Raw genomic sequence first — 14603 nt, 5'->3', positions numbered from 1 at the left:
TCATACTCTGTCTCTCTCTGTCTCAAAAATAAATAAACGTTAAAAAAAAATCTTTAAGTTTTAAATACATATTGATAGTGAGGTAGATAGAAGGTAAAAGCTAATTGCATCCTTTTACTTTGGCCTTCCCATGTTCTAATATTACAGGTAAATAACATAGAGCTATATCTCAAAGTACAATAAAATAGTCTGTCTTTTAATTAAAGACTTTACTGATTTACTATTATTGATATATTTTTCACATATTCCTACTACCCATATATTTTTTTAGTTTCACACTTTTTTATGCTCTTTTTTTCCTTTCTTAATTAATTGATTGAGTTCTTTTTTAAAAAAAATGTTTTAATGTTTATATTTGAGAGAAAGAGAGAGGGAGAGAGAGAGCGTGATCGGGGAGGGACAGAGAGAGAGAGAGAGAGAGAGAGAGAGAGAGAGGGACAGACAGAATCTGAAGTACACTCCAAGCTCTGAGCTGGATCAGCACAGAGCCCCATATGGGGCTCAAACCCACAAACTGCGAGATCATGACCTGAGCTGAAGCTGGATGCTTAACTGACTGAACCATCCAGGCGCTCCTAATTGATTGAGTTCTTATTTCATTTCTCCCTCTTTGATGTTAGCATTTATATATTACTTTTTCTAGTGGTTGTTATAGAAATTTTTGCCACTCATATTTAACTTACAATGTCCCAAGGTATCTAAACTCCTGTTTGAATTTTATCAAGCAGTAAGAACACAATAACACTGATTACCCACCCCTCTGACATTCTATTTTTGTCTACTATTTTAGAGTTGTCCATTTAAATAAAACCGCAAAAATCGGACACTATTTTTATTACTTTATGCAGATGCTATTGTTTAGGTTAAGATATGTCTGCCATGTTATCATTATGTTTTTCTTGCATCTCGGAATGTCCCTCTGTAATAGTTTGCTCTTTGCTGAAATATATCTTTTAGGAGTTCCTACAGTAAAAAAAAAAAAAAAGCGGTAAATACTCTGTTTTTGTTTATTTAAAAAAGACTCTATTTCACTTCTGGTTTTGAAAAATAATTTTTCAGGGTAGAAAAGATTTGATTCGTTTAGGACCTATTGTTGAGAATTCTGCCGTTTAACTTTCAGTCTTTATTAGGCAATAGGTCTTTATTCTCTTGATGCTTTAAGAGCTTCTCTTTGAGTGTTCTGCTGTTCTGCAATTTTTCCAAAACATATCTAAGTGTAGATTTCTTTTTATTTATATTGCTAGAGACTCATTATGCTTCCTAAATCTGCAAATTCCAATTTTTCATTTATTTTGCAACTTTTCAACCATTATCTACTTACACGTTTCCTCCCTTCCACTGTCCTTATTCTATTCTATTCTGGCTTCCAACCCTACATGTCTTGAAGCTTCTCAACTTCTATCTTCTATGTATCTTAACTTCTTTTTTTATGTATTGTATTTCTTTTTTCCCCTCTGCGCTACATTCTGGGTAGTTTCATTAAATATATATTCAGTTTACTAATTATTTCTTTAGCTGTGTCTAAAAGCTGTTTACCTAGTTTATGGAGATTTTTTTTAATTCAAAAATTGTATTACTCATTTAAAGAAATCACATTTTGTTTTTGTAAAGTCTTCTGACCATTACTGATGGTTGTGTATTACCTACTCATATTTGTGTCTCTGCATCTTATTTTCTTAAGCATTTATGATATACTGTGTAGTAAGGAGAATAATGACCCACAAAAGCACCCACGTTTTAATCACCAGAGCCTATGAATATGTTAGGATACATAACAAAAGGGAATTAAAGTTGGAGATGGAATTAAGATTACCAATCAGCAGATAGGGAAGTTGTCTCAGATTATCTATGTGTGCCCAATGTGATTATAAGGATCACTAAAAGTGGGAAAGGGATGTAGGAGAATGGGTGCAGAGGAAGAGATGTGATGGCAGAAGCAGAAATATCAGAGAGGTACAACATGGCTGGCTTTCAGGGTGGAAAAAGAGGGTTATGATCCAAGGAATATGGGTGCTTTCTAGAAGGTGGGAAAAGCATGGAAATAGATTCATCCTCAGAAATTTGAGAGAGGGACATAACCCCATCACACAGAAATTCTAAGACATCTGACCCTCAGAGCTATAATACAATAAATTTGTGTCCTTTCAAACTACTCAGTTAGTGGTAATTTGTTACAACAGCCATAGAAAACGTATGCATAGTTATTATATATTCCATATCTAACTACTTCAATATCTAAAGTCCTTAAAGACAATTGTTTCTGACATCTGCTGGCCATTACTCTTGTGGCTTATTTCTTCTTCTTTTTTTTTTAAGTTTATTTATTTATTTTAAGAGACAGAATGAGAGACTGAGAATGCATGCATGCAAGTGGGGAAGGGGCAGAGAGAGGGGGAGAGAGAGAATCCCAAGTGGGCTCCACACCATAAGCACAGGGCTCAAACCTACGAACCACAAGATCATGACCTGGGCTAAAATCAAGGGTCGGACACTTAACTGACTGAGCTACCCAGGCACCCCTGTGGCTTATTTCTTCTAACTCTTTGTGATACTTTTATTTTCAACTTGTATTTTCTTGATCTTAATTTGTAGAGATTCTGTAGGACTCACAGATCACGTTTTCCTCTGACTCTACCAGGGGTCTGGGACAATAAAAACCTGGAAATTAATTTAATTCTCTGGACAAGTGATTTTTATATGCAGACATAGCTATCAATTGATTTCTTTAAAATTTAAGGGAAAAATAACATACATATATACATTTGAAAAAAAAAATTCCTTAACTCATTGTTCCAGTTTGCTCATTGTAATGGTCAGAGGTAAAACCAAAACAAAAAACCAAAATATGTTTTTTTCTCTTCAGTTGAAATGTTCATGCAAACAAGATTATGGATTGTGACCTTTGTCCATAACATGTTTACATACGGCAAAAGGAAACCTTGAAAGAGTTGGAAAATCAGAAAATGTTGACTATGTGTATAATTATTGACAGATCTTGTGTAGGCTTTATAATTAGGACTTAATTCTACAGGATTTTATTTTGGTTATCTAAACTATAGACACAAATGTATTACTTACTTTTTTTTTTTAATATTTATTTATTTTTGAGAGAGAGAGAGACAGAGCATGAGTGGGAGAGGACCAGAGAGAGAGGGACACAGAAGCGGAAGCAGGTTCCAGGCTCTGAGCTGTCAGCGCAGGCCTTGAACTCATGAACTGAGAGATCATGACATGAGTCGAAGTCAAACGCTTAACTGACTAAGCCACCCAGGCGCCCCAAATTTATTCAGTTTTAGCCAGTTGTTTTCATTTATACTTCTATGAGATTTAGATAATGGAAAGCAAAAACATGAGAGGCACTACAAGTCAATGAATTTGCCATCACAAACTTGGATAAGAAACTTGGAAGGAAGGAATTTAAAGCCAATGATGGAAATTAGATGTTACCACATTTACTTCTTTATCATTGATGACTTTCACCAACCAAAGTTCTTCATATATCTTTTCTACACAAATAAGGTAAAACTGTTTGTATTTCATATCAAATGATTGTATGACTAATTCATAAGTGTGATTCTCTAGTTCTGTTTAATTCCCCAATGGGAAACAGGTTAACGTTGTCAACACCATCTTTTTAATGTACACTATGATCTATTGCAAACGCAAATTGTGGTCATCTGTGGGAAATAATTTATTTTACTTATTTTATTTTATTTTATTTTTTTAAATTTAATGTTTATTTATTTTTGAGAGAGAGAGAGAGAGAAAGGAGAGAGCAAGGAAGGGAGAGAGAGAGAGGGAGACACAGAATCTAAAGCAGGCTCAAGGCTCTGAGCTGGCAACATAGAGCCCGATGCAGGGCTGGAACTCACAGACCACGAGATCATTACCTGAACCGAAGTCAGATGCTTAACCGACTGAGCCACCCAGGTGACCCTGTGGGAAATAATTTATAAGTGTATGGAGCTAGAATTTTTTAATTTGTTTTAAAGAAAATGAATTCACTTTGAGAATGAAATCATCCTGTTTATTCCTCTTCATTTCAAGATTTAAGTATGAAATTTAACTTGCCCTCTCTTCCATTATTCATAGCTCATGTGAGCATGACGTATAAACCTTCCAGCAATTGGATCAAAGTCCTAGGTAGAAAGCACATATAGACGTGTGTAATGTGCATGTGTATCACACAGAAGTATGTTTTAGAAATCCAATGATGATGGGGCACCTGGGTGGCTCAGCCAGTTGAGCAACAACTCTTTTTGTTGTTGTTGTTGTTGTTAGTTTTTTTAAATGTTTATTTTTATTTTTTAGAGAGACAGAGAGACAGAATGCAAGCAGGATATGGGAAGAGAGAGAGGGAGACACAGAATCCAAAGCAGGCTCCAGGCTCTGAGCTGTCAGCACAGAGCCCGATGCGGGGCTCCAACTCACAAAATGCAAGATCATGACCTGATCTGAAGTCAGAGGCTCAAGTGACTGAGCCACCCAGGTGCCCCTAGCATCCAACTCTTGATTTTGGCTCAGGTCATGATCCCAGGCTTGTGAGATCAAGCCCCACATCAGGTGCTGCCCTGAGTGTGGAGTCTGCTTGAGATTCTCTCCCTTTCTCTCTCTCTTTCTCCCTCTCTCTCTCTCCCTCTGCCAACCCCGCCTCTCTCCCCAGCTTGCATGTGCTCTCTCTCTCTAAAAAAATAAAAATAAAAATAAAAATAAAAGAAATGCAATGATGATTTTGACTTATTCAGTTGACACTTCAGAACAGAGTCTTGCATCTCTGCCTGACTTGTATAACCTAGAATGCCTTCTCCTACAAGTATCCTGAGGTTTCATCTACACTGGCTAAACAGTTAAAAAAAAATCACTAACTTTTAATAAAAGGACTTCAAAAGTTCAGGCAAATTTCCAGGATGGTTAATTCAATGCTCACCAAGGTCATCAAAGACCAAGGTTTTTTCACCTCTTGTCTGATATCCTTACTTTTAGCTTCCTCCTAAAGTTTTGGGAAACTGCCTGCAGCTGCTCCAGATATCCCTTTTGAACATGAAAATACCAGGGGGAAAAGAGGAACAACTTTTCCAGTGACTTTCTCCTAGGATAGAAGGAACATTTCTTATAAGGCAGACATCGTTCTTGTCTTATTGACAGGATGAAACAGTGCTCATTCCTGAATTGGTCATTGGCAAGGAGATGAGGGTTAATCTTGCAACATTCAGGCTCACTCTGAAATCAGAGGTGTCAGTTTCCACTGAAGCACTTACATTAGTGGGAAGGTTTTATTAGGAAAGAAGAAGGCAGATGCCTGGGTGGCTCAGTCGGTTTAGCGTCCACTTCAGCTCAGGTCATGATCTCATGGTTCATGGGTTTGAGCCCCGCGTTGAGCTCTGTGCTGACAGCTCGAAGTCTGGAGCCTGCTTCGGATTCTGTGTCTCCCTCTTTCTCTACCCTTCTGCTACTCATGTTCGCTCTCTGTCTCTTTCTCTCTCTCAAAAATAAATAAACATTGAAAAAAAAAGGAAAGAAAAAGGGAGAAAGCAATAATGAGTAGGCAAACAAGTGTCAATTACATCACTAAAATATTTATGTCTTTAGATTTCAGATTGTTACAAGAAAGTCCCTTAATCTTTAAATTAAAACTGCTAATTTATATCCTTAATAAAGATTTTTAAATGGCCAATATCTGAACAGTTAACTCTCTTGCTATATGATTGAAATAAATTCTTATGACTGAAAAACAGGGTTAATTGGTCCAGCAGACAATTTCACAATGAATCAAATCATGGGAATGAAACACCAAAAGTATATTAGCACTCCTCAGCATTGCTATTTTGTCCAGGCAAATGTTCAAATGCAACTGGGACTAAAACCAACCTTATTTTCTAAGCAGAGTATGAATTCTTCTAGAGGGGAAAATAAAGCAGCCATCTTTAAAGGTATGGAAGCATTTGTTTCCAGTCATTAACATCCTTCAGGATGTGCACTAGAGAGTAGCTTAGAAAATGTGTCTTAATCTACTGAATGGCAGAATATTAACAAAGAACAAAAGCGCAAAAGTCAAGGGAATGGCTGAAAAATTACATCCAGACAAGTGGAATAATGCACAGCCTCTCAAATCATATTTTAAAGAATACTAAATGACATGGAGGAATATGTATAATGTAATTTTAATTAAAAATTAGGATGCAAACTACTTATTAGGATCCCATCAGCAAACAAATTGGAAAGATGTAGACATTTTTCATTGTTTTCTCTCTCTATTTTATGCTTTCCAAAAGTTCAAAGTTGTGACAGATTGAAGTGTTACCGGGTATTCTCTGTCCTCCTTGTCAAAGAATTGTGTTTTCGCACCCCATCTCTTAGATTACTTGCTTTGATCAACTAAATGTGTGTGGTGTGATGTCTGCTACATTTGAGCAGAAGCTTTGGCACCACTGTGAGCCTCTGTCACTGCTCTCATCTCTGCTCTGAGCACGACATGACCAGATAAGGGTCATTTGTCATTCTGCATCCATGAATTAAGAACCCACATGGAGCTCACACGTAATGTATAAAAGACAGAAACCTCCGTCGTTAGAACCTATTGATATTTGGGTGCTATTTATTATATCAGCATAACTTAGCAAAAGTTACCTAATAAAGAGGTCTTGGGCTTTGTGTTTCCATTCAGAAGAATAATAAATCTAAAATCACACTGAAAAATATGAATGTCGTTTACAATTACGCCACAGATACTGCTGGGAGGAGGAACATGCCATTGCGTTCTGGACCTCAGGGAGAAGAAACGGAAGAGGATTTATTCCAAGTCCATTTATACAGTCCTGCTGTGCAGTGTTGAAGCTTTTCTTTCTGTTTGATATGAGCATCCTTTATTCTTTTGGTTCTCTGCCTCCTTAGGAATGCTTCCACTATCCCCAAGCAACTATAAATAATCCAACAAAACATCTAGATTGCTCTTCTTCTTCACTTGTCACCACCTCTCCTCTCCTCTCCTATCCACTTCAATCTGATCAGGAAGGTCACCATCACTGTCAAATCTAATGGCCTTACTTAGTGCTCATTTTCTTGTTGTTTTGTTCTGTTTTCTAGGCTTTGATTCAGGTGTGCACCCCTGTTCTTCCTGAAACTTTTTCTCTCTTGGTTCAGGGGCACTGTAATCTTGTCTTGCTTCTTACACTGCTGGGACCATTCCTGTCTGTTCAGTTGGCATTTCTTTATTTTGCCTTCTCTTATATGAACGTGTGTCTTAAGTTCTGTCTTTATAATTCTTTTCCATTCTTTTTTTTTTTTAACAATGTCTTCCTTGTCACATGTATCCTTTTGTGTCAGAGATGCATGGAGGAATGAGCAATGTACCTGTAAGTTGCTTGGATCTTTCTCATCAGGAAACAGTGGCATGGCTATTGGTACATAAATCCTTTGGAAGACTGTACTGCATCTCTGAGATTAGTATAAAATTACACTACAGGAGTTAAACCTGTCTTTGTTCATTAGTGAAAAATCTTCTCATCGGTGAAGTTATTCTAAAAATTGTCCCATGGCAATTTTAATATCTAGCCTCATTTTCCAGAGCCTTTTCTGGTATGATATACGATCACTATTTCTCATAAACCACATTCAACAACAAGAAATAGTACTGATCTTGGCAAGATTAATAAGTTATGTAATTGCTTGGGATTCCAAATATGAGTTCATGGACTGTTACATTCGTGTAGAAAAAGAGCCAAAATGTAAGCTAACAATTTTACAGAGCCTGCAGCAACAACACTTATGCTAGAAGATGTTTATTTTCTGTGAAGCAATGAAAGCTTCTGTAAAACTTTGCTTGTTTTCCCAGTTGTTCTATTGGAATCTAATTAATGGATTTTCCCATCTTAGGTATTTTTTAAAGAAATAAAAATCTCTCTCCTAGTCAGAAAAATTCATACTCACCCTGAAGTCATGTATCGTGACCATCCGTCTTCACACACAGAGCTGTCCTGAAGATATGAAATGTATTGTGTTTTAAAGACCCCTAGAGAAAATGATTTTAGAGCTTACTTTCGGTGACTTATTCCAATGACTAAATCCCCTCAGGAAATTATTTCTCATCTAACCTGAATATTTCACAATATGCTTAAATGTTTCCTTTTACTATGTCGTCACTGAAAATGTCTGTAAAGAAACCTGTCTAAACTGAAAAACCATTTTTTAAACTACTCCTTGCCAACTTTCTTTAATCTAACTCGTTTTTTTTTAAATAGTAAATCCTAAATCATTTCTGAGATACTCTGAATGCTTTCCAACGAAGGTTCTCGCTTAATCCCCAATGTTTAAGTTATGTGTTATATATATTTATTTTCTTAATTTACAGTTCTATAATTCAGAATATCCTATGTTATGACCACTTAAATATACATTATTATAAAATGTGTGCATTTAGTTATGCTTACAAAAAATGATCTTTGAACAAACAAACCCTCCATCAAGTTCATAGCAATAACTGTCAAAACAAAAAGATGGTCTAAGAAAAAAGTTTTTTTCTGTTAATTTTTTTTAACTTCCTGGCTTTTGTGGCTGCTGTTACTCTCAGGCAGGATTATCACAGTGTAACATAAATAGGAGATTAACTTTACAGTCACTCTCCATTCACCATAAAACTTCTTGACCTACTCAAGTCCAGTAGGGTCAGCGTTTTCTTTGGCCAGCTTGAATCTTTGGCTGTGGTACCGTGGGGCTCACGCCATGGAATACTGTCAGCACAAGGGATATCCTTTGGAAAACAACGCAAACTAGCCCTCCTTTTTTTTTTTTTTAATTTTTTTTGCATACAACTGTAGGGAAACTCTCATTCCTCAATTCATTAATGTCAAAGAGTCTAAAGAAGTTTGTAAGGATAAAGAAAAGCCCTGCTAATTAACCATTGTGTTGCAATCATAATCAAGATTTACAAAGTACTTTTTGTGCCAGGTAGCACATAGATTGCACAAAAGACAATTTCTGCTGACAAATTTTCTGCCGGCCCTGTATCTCAAGTCTCAATAGTTGGACTCTTTGTGCCAAAGACTTCTGATTAATTAGGAAAATTCAGCAAGCAATTATGAAAATAACGCTCCAAGTCACTTAAGCACGAGGTAGTGTTTTCCTGTTATATTTCAAGTAAACAAAGGGATACTGGTTGATTGTTGGAGAGGAGTTGATTGTAACCTTTGACTCTAAATAATGAGCCTGTTTCTTAATTCCATTTAATGGTTTAGAATTCCAAAGCTATGGAGTTCATTAGGGAAGCAGAGGAAGTAAACACATGGAAAACAGGGAAAGAGAACCATTCACTCCCAAGTGGCTTCCTTTCCCTAACATTAATTTGCAGGTGGACCAAATCCATAGCCACTTCTCATCACATACAGACAAACGAAATAACTTTTAGCTGTCCTCATGCTATTTTTCATCCTAGAAGCTGGTTGTACATGTGGTCAAATGAACCGACGATGGGAGCGGTGCTGAGGGACTTTGGACTACGTATGAGTGGAATTACTGAGAAGTTGATAGAGACGGATGTTTTCAGTTACAATTTTAACTGGACACAATGGCTTCTCCACAGGAAAGTTCATGGATCCATAAACCTAGTCCACTGCTCCCTTACAGGAAAGGAGCTGTTTATTACTACATCCCATGCCACCTGCTCAGCTATCAAGTGTTCATTTGTTCTCTTGGGAACAACAGGGTGGGGTAGTTACTAGAAACAGGGCTGAAAGCCAGCAAGTATTCCACTTCCAAATTCTGGCTGACTCCTCGAGTGACCTCTGTCTAGTCCTCTCAATAAAGCTAACCACTGCTTGTTTAAAACTGGAGCCAGATATGTACTGCCATGGGAAATATCCACACTTCACTGGTATTTTTTGGGCACAGAATGCATATAAAATTATCCTTGTCACCAATAGGTGTCTATTGAGCATCTTCTATTAATATGTGGTAAATGAGTTAAAGGGCATGTAGTATGTATGCATAGATTTACATATATGCATATAATAAACCGAGTTTGTTATAAAGGCATTATTTTGTACATTGTTTTGTAAAGCTTGTTTTTTGTAAAAAGAATTTAGGTAGATTATGTAAATTAAGAAATTCATGTAATGAATATACATGTTTACATAATTAAGGAATTATGCGAATTAATGTACAAATCTATTATGTAAATTAATGCGCAAATTCCATAAAGTGAATTAGCCCTGTCACAGTTAATTGTTAGGTGTTGTCTATGCTGCGCAAAATCAATTTTAAAGATAACCATCAGTGACAAAAAAAGAGTACAAAAGTTCTCCCACAAAGAGCCAGAAGGCTAACACACAAAATAATTATTATTATTTTTTTTGGCTGTTGTTATTAGAAGAGAGCAAGAAAAAGGTACCTGCCCTTTGGACTGTATGTTTGCACGATTAGAATCATGAGAGTGTATAATGACAAAATATCCTCTGTACCGTCTAAAGTGCGTGACAGCTCCTGGGTATGGTGATATTTCATAAACGGCCCAGGTGGCAGAACCCCTCCCCACCCTCCCAGCAGCAGACCTTACTGGTAGCTGACAATTGAATGTACTATCCTTGACTTCAACAGTTGTCAGAGAGAGACAAAAAAATATTCCAGAAATTAAAGATGTTCGATAGTATGGATGTCCAGACGTAGAATGTGGGGTAAGAGAAATGCTCCTTTCACACTTTAGCAAGCTTTGGGAACAAGGAAGTGATCACTCCAGAGATCCCCAATGGTTTAGAAATACCAAAGCTAACAAAATCTCCCAATATTTGAAAACCCAAACCACCCAGCTTAGATTCTTGAAGAACTTTAATGTTACTGCACTATGCAAGAAACACAAGTGCAATACTAGTAATAGTGAAACACGATTGGAGGCTCCTAAAACCCCCACTGATGAAAACTGTTAGGACAAGGAGCTGAGTCCTAGCGAGGTAGCTATGGACAGTAGCATTCAGCCGCAGCACCCAACCCCACCAACAACCAGGACCTCCTGCTACCATAGGAGTCCTGGTTTTTTCAAGTGCTTAATGAAGAAATTAGTTGGAGTTGAAGATGGAAGAGAACAGAACGGTAGGAGCACAAAACATGACAATGTACTGTTAGAGCCTCTGCTGTCTAGCAGCTAGCTTTTCTATGACTCCGTTCCTCATTTTAAGCATGATATCACCCCAAATATTTTCTTTGTCACAACTATCTCGTTATTGACAGCCTCAGGACAAAGTGCCCAGGAGAGGGGCTATAAAGGAGGAGATCTAAATTGATTTGCAAGGTATACCAGTCTTTTCCTGTCATTTTTTAGGGATGCACATAAGGTGTCAGTTATCTGAGACAGGTCTAAGTTTTGCCTTACGGATGCAATCTGTTCTTTTCATGATTTTGCACATGTGATATCATTGTTCTTTGATATCATCAGATCCCCATCAAGAGTGATATTAGTCAGCTTGGTCTGTCACAACAAAATGTCACGGAGTGGGCCACTTAAACAATGGAAATTTATTTTCTCACAGTCCTGGAGACTAAAAGTTCAAGATCAAGGTGCCTTCAGGTTTGGTTCCTGGTGAAGACTCTCGTGGCTTGCAGATGGCTGCTTTCTCACTGTGTGCTCACATGGCCTTTGCTTGATGTCTATCCTGGGAGAGGGAATTCAAGAAGGAGGAAGACCTTTGGTGTCTCCTACTCTCTGTATAAGGATATCAGTCTTTTTGGATTAGGGCCCCAACTTTATGATCTTATTTAAACTTAATTATCTCCCTAAACATCTATCTCCAAATACAGTCACGTTGGGCTTACGCTTCAACGTATGAATTTGGAGGAGACAATTCAGTCCAAAACACATAATAAATTTTGATTAGTATTAATCAGGCATATGCACGGGGCACTGGTATTGTTCAACTAACTTGGTAATACTAGATAATAATTGTGTAGATTAAACTAATTAATAAAATAAGCCAATTGAGAGCATTATGCTAAGTGAAATAAGCCATGCAGAGAAAGACAAACACTGTATGATCTCACTTATGTGTGGAATAAAACAAACAAACAAACAAACAACCAAACAAACAAAAACAACTCCTCTGGAGAGAACAAATTGTGGTTGCCAGAGGTCAGGAGAAAGTATAACCATGGTCAGTGTATACAAAATTCCAGTTATAAGATAAGTTCTGGAGTTGTAATATACAGCATGGTGACTATAGTTAACAATACTGTGTTGTGTATTTGAAAGTTGCTAAGAGAGTAAATCTGAAAAGTCTTTATCATAAGAAGAGAAGTTCGTTAACTGTGTGAGGTGATTGACAGTAACTAAATTTACTGTGGTAATCATTCTGTAATGTGTTATGTATCAAATCATGTTCAATACCATAAATTGGCACAATGTTATATGTCAATTGTATCTCAATAAAGCTGGAAGGTAAGATAAGATAAGATCTCACTTTATGCCATACACAAATCTAACAGGAGACGCTTCATAGTATTTATTGGGATCAAACAGACTGACTTAGAATCCCAATTCTATCACTTACTTGTTATGGGAACTTAGGCAAATAGCTTAAAGACTGAACCCCAGATGTTTCATATGAAAAAGGTTACTATAAGGATTAATATGAAGTACTTTATATTAAGTGTTTAGCACAATATCTGGCACATAATGTATATCAGTAAATGGTAGTTAATATGAATTATCATCCCTATTATGCTAATGTAAAGATCAAAATCAAATGAACTTTATTAGCAAGTAGACAGTTATCAGAATTCTGTGTTAAGTTGAAACTTGTGTATTCTTCACACTGCCAAGAAGGAATTTTCCTGGTCTGCTTTAGGGTTGTAATTCAGGGCAATGTTCTCTCTCATGTACCTAAAGCCCCCCAAAGGCTCGTAACTTGCCTTAGGCTCAGAGATGGGCAGCTGGCACAGTCCACACAAGATGTCAGATGCTCAGGTGCCTTCTTGAGGCTGTACTCTAAGAGAAGAGTCATGGGCCATGACAGACCAGAGTCCTGAGAGACGGGTCAGTGGACAGCATAGAGCTAGTGACTGTTGTATTCTTGAATGTGACACCTAAAATCACATGCACCACACACGCAGGTTGAAGCACTGCCTCAGCCCACAGACCAGTATTTGCTTATAAATGTGAGTGAAGATGGATCTTTTGATTTTAAGCTATTAAACCTTCTATTTTGGGCCACGTGGGCTTCAGGGTATTTTAAATCTTCTGAGCAAAGCAGTAGATTTGATGTGATCATTTTTAATTACTACTTTTCACACAGCTTTTGACATTTATAAGCAATTTGGTTCTTCCCTACACATGAGTTTATAGATTTCTCTAGGTTTGGCATTGCCCTTGTTTCTTGGCACAACATTATGTTACTATTTTTAAAAACGAGCGTGACAGTGTAGATACTGAAATGGACACTTTGAGCCAAAACAAAGTTTGCATTCCGTTGGAAGGACCAAGAGGCTGACATTCAAATGTCAATGGATTCCCCTGCTCACTTTTTTTTTTCACATTGAAAAATTTGCTTTAAAATTTGTTATCACATGAAACAATGTCAATTTGATTTCCAGCATGGGGAATATTCATAAGTGCATTTAATTTCAATTTCAGTTGCCTCTTAATGCCTTTATTTTGGAACATATCCTTAAAAATGATGCTATTCAAATAATTTATCTCTTTCAACCTTCCTCCCCATAAAAAATTTAAGAGCACGAGACATTGTAAAAACCCTGTGTTACATAAGGGTGTGGTGGCTATTATTACATAAAATTACTGAAGGTATTTTAATTCCTAAATTGCTCTTGCCGTCTGGATTATCTATATTTGATTTTTCTCAAGCTAAACTTTATGTCCCTTTAATGGCTCTCAGTGACATTATTATTTAACATGTAACAGGATGATCTTCCAGTTTTTTTTTCCTTTTCTAAAACCTCAGTTTTTTCTTCTGCTAAAACCTGATAAGGTTAAAAGTTGTATCTGAGTTTATTGGTTTCATAATCAGGGAATTTACTTTTTGCAAAGAGGAAAATCAATATCAGATCCTTTGGAAATGAGTGCAGTGAAATTTTGGCTGGTCATTTTTTGAGAGACCAAGAAAAATGCTGTCAACCATAATGCTAAATTTGGAAGTGCAATGTCGAGCCAACGGGTATTTTAGCAAGGCTGATGCTATACTTGGGAATTTGTCAAGTACATAAATAATATTTCATAGCACATTTGGCTGTGTGCAAAGTAGATACAGAATTTATTCTTCACCCTAACAACAAGAAATACCACACATTTAAAAATGTATTAGGGTGAGTTCCTCCATTCTGTTCTATTTATTTTCATGGTGTTTATTAAGGAAGCACCGAGGCTTCTTTTAAAATGTCATATCTGAGCTAACACCATGGGGTTTTATCCACCACATGAACTTTACTTGTATTCAGACAGCTAATGGAAAAATAAATAATTTAATCTGTACTCCTGGACAGCTATTCCTGTGGGTTAAACCAGCTGCAGGCTGGTCCAATGAGGATTTTTTTTTCCAACTGTCCATCCCTAAACACTCACTCCTCTCTCTCTCTCTCTCTGTCTCTCTCTGTCTCTCACCACTAGCTATTGT

At 36.8% G+C, this 14603-nt stretch overlaps 1 long non-coding RNA gene across 1 annotated transcript in view; it reads right to left on the bottom strand.

The window, feature by feature from the left end:
- LOC125163295 (uncharacterized) overlaps positions 1 to 14603 on the bottom strand; it is a 28310-nt gene that overhangs the window by 9219 nt on the left and 4488 nt on the right. Inside the window, exon 2 of the long non-coding RNA XR_007151385.1 lies at positions 7927 to 8008. This is a non-coding gene — a long non-coding RNA (uncharacterized LOC125163295). The remainder of the gene's footprint in view (positions 1 to 7926; positions 8009 to 14603) is intronic.

The sequence above is a fragment of the Prionailurus viverrinus genome, chromosome B1 (assembly GCF_022837055.1).
Source record: "Prionailurus viverrinus isolate Anna chromosome B1, UM_Priviv_1.0, whole genome shotgun sequence".
NCBI classification, from domain to species: domain Eukaryota; kingdom Metazoa; phylum Chordata; class Mammalia; order Carnivora; family Felidae; genus Prionailurus; species Prionailurus viverrinus.
This window is presented reverse-complemented; position numbering and strand designations above follow the sequence as displayed.